Source organism: Crocuta crocuta, unplaced genomic scaffold, assembly GCF_008692635.1.
Source record: "Crocuta crocuta isolate KB4526 unplaced genomic scaffold, BGI_CrCroc_1.0 scaffold467, whole genome shotgun sequence".
NCBI classification, from domain to species: domain Eukaryota; kingdom Metazoa; phylum Chordata; class Mammalia; order Carnivora; family Hyaenidae; genus Crocuta; species Crocuta crocuta.
In genome coordinates, this window is record NW_027530632.1 from 4,056,567 (window position 1) to 4,062,543 (window position 5,977).

The window sequence follows — 5,977 nt, forward strand, 5'->3', positions numbered from 1 at the left end:
CACTGCCCAAAGATATACCTCCTTGGAGCCTCTTTTGAAATCATCGCCCTTTACATTGCATCAAAAGTGGGTATCTCTTCATTTCCCAGTACAAGGAACCAGCGCTCCTCGAGGAAAAGGTGGCTTCCATGGCCAGGGGCAGGCAAAATACAACACGATCCTGGAACGTCTTCTTATTTCAGAAGACAAGCCATTGAAGATACTTGGGTGAAATGAAAATCGACTGCTTCCACTGGCCAAACGTGGGATAATCATCAGTAAGAATACTGACTGTAATGAACCGAAATGTGTCAAATAAACTAAATGTTTGTTAAATCCACGAGTTTATAATGAAACTTAAAGAAAGAAAACTTTCATCAGTAGACTTGGAAGGTTACTAAAGTATTATTCTGAAAGGTGATAAGGAGAAAGAGGCATTTATCTTGCCTTTCCTTTATGGACTTTATTTTAAGGTAACCAAATACACTAGTTGATGAGGGAAAGTTTTTCTTTGTAAAAGAATCACAGCTAATAAATACAAAAATGATAGACTGAGGAAATGACTATGTTGCAGTGAAATCACGGACCCTACTGATCATCCTTGACATGCCTCCAAAATGGCACAACCAGAAAGTAGGTGCCTCCTGATATGACCTACTAGAAAGTACACAGCACTATCACTGAAGTATCCGAGGCCAAAAAAGAAAGAACCTGAAGCTAATCAAGCCTCCAGATCTAGCTACTATTTAAAGAAATACGAAGGACGGAGAAATATGTGAAAAGACACCAAAGATGCAATCAGCTAAATATAGACTGTGGAAAGTTCTACAGGGCAAATGATGCAATTTTTCCAACAAATTAATGGAATAGGGGAGGGAGGGGAAAGAAAGGAGATCTGTTAAGTAACAGAAACCAGACGTCAAGCAATGCAATCTTTGGACAATCTTGAGTCAGTACAAACAAAATACGGACTGATTATTAGGTAATATACAGAATTAATTAGTTTTCTGGTAGGTGCGACAATGGTTTTATGTCCTATCTTTAAAGTTCTTATGTATTAGGAAAAATATAGAATTATTTACAGTGAAATGATGTCTGTGATTTGCTTTAAAGTATTCCCATAAAGGGGCGCCTGGGTGGCTCAGTCGGTTAGGCATCCAACTTCTGCTCAGGTCATGATTTGTGGTTCGTGAGTTCGAGCCCCACATCGGGCTCTGTGCTGACAGCTCAGAGCCTGGAGCCTGCTTCAGATTCTGTGTCTCCCTCTCTCTCTGCCCCTCCCCTGCTCACACTCTGTCTCTCTCTCTCTCTCTCTCTCTCAAAAATAAACATTAAAAAATATTTTTAAGTATTCCCATAAAATAAGTGGCAGAGAAGAATGGAAATTAAAAAAATAGTAGAATGTTGATAACTGTGGAAACTGGTGATGAATACATGAGGTCTCTCTACTTGGGTGTGTGTTTGAAAATTGCTCCACATTTGACCTCTTTCAGATATATAGCTAAGTATATGTGGTGGGAAGAAAGTTTTCTATTTTTCTCTGTGTTTCCTTCCATGAATTCCTATCAACTGTCCTACATTTCCTTCATTTGAAAATGAAAATTTCCGGGGCACCTGGGTGGCTCAATCGGTTAAGCGTCCGACTTCGGCTCAGGTCATGATCTCACGGTTTGTGGGTTCGAGCCCCGCAATGGGCTCTGTGCTGACAGCTAGCTCAGGGCCTGGAGCCTGTTTCAGATTCTGTATCTCCCTCTCTCTCTGACCCTCCCCTTCTCATGCTGTCTCTCTCTCTCTCTCTCAGAAATAAATGAAACATTTAAAAAAAATTTTTTAAGAAAATGAAAAATTTCCTATGAAAGGTGGAATAATTAGCAATCATCCCTTCCTTTTTTGATCTAGAAAGTTCCATATAAAACCCACAACTCAAAAGGCTAAAAGAGGAAACAGAATCAGAACTTCTGAGCTTTATGGCCCATTCGAGTTACTGTTTTGGTTTTCTTCTTTGCTGTTGTTTGCTGCAGACAGCCTTGGGGGATGGCTTATAACAAGCAAGAATTTCTTAGGGACCCCAAGATGTGCTGTTTTGGCTCAGGTGTCAAGCATGTCAAGGTATAATCAAATTCATGTTCCTCATTTAAAGCCTATGAATGTCAATTCTTGGTTGAAGCAAAGGAGGAAGGCTGAGCTTATTGTAAGGCTGTGGGGAGGCAGCTTTATTCTACTAAAATCCTTCCCCAAACAGGACCCTTCGCCTTATATTTCACTTTCCTCTTCTGTAAAATGGGGCTGTTGTACTTCTTCCTAGCAGAGTTATAAAGGCTAATTAAAGCTTGTGGAAGCACTTTTAAAGAAGATCCTAAGATGTTCCATGCTAGGGAAGTGAAAACTATCATTAATATATTTTAATCATCACATTAAATACCCACATAGACACACCCACCTCTTCTCCATTCAGGCAGATTTTTGCAAAGGGGTAATTAACTGCAATGATGTCATAACCACAGATCCCTGCTTTCATCCTGAAAGCTGCAGTTCCCAAATGCTTACTAACTCCTCATTAGACTTTTAAAACATGTTAACAAAGTACAGATTCTCTATATCTGAGTGAAAGCGCGCTGGGAAGAGAAACCTTATGCCTTGTAAAGAAGCGTGAATGAACAGTAAAAGTAGCCATCTTTTCGGTAAGCCTGCCAGAAAACCCAGAGGGTAGCAGGAATAAAATAAAATGCTGAGATTACATGTTTGGAAAATCAACCTGACTGCTTCCAAAAATGACCCCCCAGAAACCCGTGCTTGCCTTTTAAATCCTCACCAGGAGGTGAAGAGGTACAAGATTCCTGTGTCCTGACACCCAGCAAGGAATGACTGGCAACTTTTCAGCCACTACATGCCAAGCCCTCTGCGAAATAGCTGACCGGTGCATTGCTAACGCGGCCACCAGCTCCAGTAATGCAGCTCTTTGAAATGCTAATACAATGGTGTCAAATTCCGTGACTGTGGGAAACCCTGTGTCCCTTTCCAATATCTGCGGGGGCAATCACCGGATAGTGGGGTGGGGCAGAACGGTGCCTTTTTACCTAGGGACTTCCGGTTTGGATTTCCGGCTTGCTCAGAATTCTCTGCCACCCACATTTCACCTCTTGTTTGCTCTCCACTCCTTGTCAACCCTCATATGTAACAAAGCCCCTTTTCTTCAACCTCCAAAAACTCTCCTCACCAAGACTGCTGGGAATGCGTGAAGACTTTGGCTCAGGATTTGGAGGCAGCAATGGGCTGCTACCTCGCAGAAGAACACAGAGGAGACTTCACAACAGAATGGTTGATACCTCCCAGACATACATCTTCCCCTCACCCCACTCACCCCTTTCCTGCCGGGGACCCTTCTCCTGCCCAGGTCTCCCGCATAGCTCCACCTCCAGCCACTCTGCGGGGCCGCGTCTTTCTCCTTTGTTCCTCTCCTTAGCAAACACCTCAAATCCCTCAAATTCTCATTCTTTTCTTATGCTATGCTAAGCAGTCTGGCTCTTTGTCTCATTCCCAGGTGGCCCCAGCCAAGCTATCTTTCTATTGTCACAACAGCCCATCAATCAGTTTGCTTTTCTAAACAAAGACAGTTAACCCCAAAAAGAATTCTGTCCTGCATCACTCAGGAATGCTTTTCAGAAAGTAACCATTTCTGCAGCAATTACCAAAAACAATCAGCCTAATAATGCTTCATATCAGCCACCAAGTCGGGTGACAGTGAGGAAAAGCATTATTATTTTTCAAATATTAAGAGGAACCTTAAATTGAACACGAAAATCCTTCATCATGTAGATTCTCCAAGGCCATCTCAAAGATCATTTTATAAATAGCATATCATATGGGGCACCTGAGTGGCTCAGTGGGTTAAACGTCCAACTTCAGGTCATGATTTCACGTCTCCTGAGTTTGAGCCCCGCGGCCAGCTCTGTGCTGACTCCTTGGAGCCTGGAGGCTGCTTCGGAGTCTGTGTCTCCCTCTCTCTCTCTCCCCCTCCCCTGCTCCCGTGCTCTCTCCCTCTCTCAAAAATAAATTAAAACATTTAAAATTATGTAAATATAAATATCGTATCAGAAACGAGTTCTCTGTGGTTTCCTGGAACATAAGACTTTTGTGGAAACAACAAAACTCCACACTGAAGACTGTCATAAAGATTGAAGTGTATTAGTTCACTTAAGTGGATTATCAAGCAAAACTACAGCCCTACATAGTTCTAGTGCAGTGGACGGCCACTAGTGATGTGACACAAATTTGGAGACGCATAGCCACCCTTTCAGGAAATATCCATTTAGCAGATATGGAATATATATAAATAAGAATATTATCATTTGTTTTTATTGGAAACTGATCTCATTCCAAAAGGGATTCTAGTAGCATACAACACCAAAAATAATAATAAAATACATTGGCTAGCTACAGTAAGAATTTTTAGAAGAATAAATTGGACACAAAGGAACATAAGACAGGAAAAATAGAATGAAGCTAAGGTTAATGCCTAAAATCCATGACATAAGGTTACATACTGTTTTTAGAGATGGCTTTCAAATTTGATTGTCCAGCAGCCCAATCAAAGAAAAAAAATGCAATCAATTCCACTGTTACTAAGGAAAATTTTCTCCTCCACACTGCAATATTTAAAAACAACAACCACAGGGGCGCCTGGGTGGCTCAGTCGGTTAAGCGTCCGACTTCAGCGCAGGTCATTATCTCACGGTTCGTGGGTTCGAGCCCCGTGTCGGGCTCTGTGCTGACAGCTAGCTCAGAGCCTGGAGCTGCTTCTGATTCTGTGTCTCCCTCTCTCTCTGACCCTCCCCTGCTCACGCTGTCTCTCTCTCTCTCTCTCTCACAAATAAATAAAAACATTTAAAAAATTTAAAAAACCACAACCACAACAACAAAATAAAACAGCCTTCAAAACCATCTCTCCATAATCTCTGACAAATATAGTAAAGAATTAAACGGGGCTACTTGGTTTTTTTGTCTTTTTTGAGAGAGATGGGGCGGGGAGAGGGGCAAAGAAAGAGACACAGAAAGAGAGAGAGAGAGAATCTTAAGCAGGCTCCACGCTCAGTGCGCAGAGCCCACCATGGGGCTCAACCTCACAACCCTTGGCTCATGACCCAAACGGGAATCAAGAGTCAGATGCTCAAACCATTGAGCCACCGAGTGCCCCAGATGCCTTCTTATTATAGTCTTCAACATGAATGGAGGGCATAATGCCAAAGCAAATTTCCATAAACATCATGCTACAAATGCCCACCCACCATAATGGGGCACAGCGGCACAGCTCTTTGTGGATCTGGCTTAACCCAAAAGTAAAAAAATTAGAGACAGAGAGGTTTGCAAACAGCAAGATGCAAACACAAGCTCAGTACATTCGAACATCACCAAAGGACAAATTTGGAGGGTGGGGGGAAAGTAAAATATGTCCGTAAATATTTTAAGAAACAATTGGTACAAAATGAATCTTAATAAGAATGTCTAGCAACCATACATGATTGAGGGTAGGAGGGCAGAAAATGGAGAATAAAGTTTCCAAAACTAGGCTTTTAACATTCTTGTGTGAGAATTCAAAGTATCCCAGGTTAATAATAGAAGTAAATGCTACAACTAGAAAGTTGTGTAAAAGCCTAATACATTGAAAATGTTAGGAAAACAGCTGAGTTAAGGTTATCTTCTAATATAATTCAAAAGGAAACATGAAGTTTAAAGTACCCCGCCTGGCTGACTCGGTCAGTGGAGCATGCAACTCTTGATCTTGGGGTTATGAGTTCGGGCCCCACGTTGGGTATAGAGATTACTTAAAGTCTTTTCAGGGTACCTGGGTGTCTCAGTCTGTTAAGTGTCAGACTCTTGATTTCAGCTGAGGTCATGATTCATGAGATCGAGCCCTGCATCGGGCTCTGGGCTGACAGTGAGGAGCCTGCTTGGGAGCCCCTCTCTCTCTCTCTCTCTCTCTCTCTCTGCCTCTCCCCTG

The 5,977-nt window shown here is 42.2% G+C and overlaps 1 long non-coding RNA gene across 1 annotated transcript in view; it reads right to left on the bottom strand.

The window, feature by feature from the left end:
• Positions 1 to 5,977, bottom strand: part of LOC144235128 (uncharacterized) — a 40,816-nt gene that overhangs the window by 1,613 nt on the left and 33,226 nt on the right. The window lies entirely within an intron of this gene.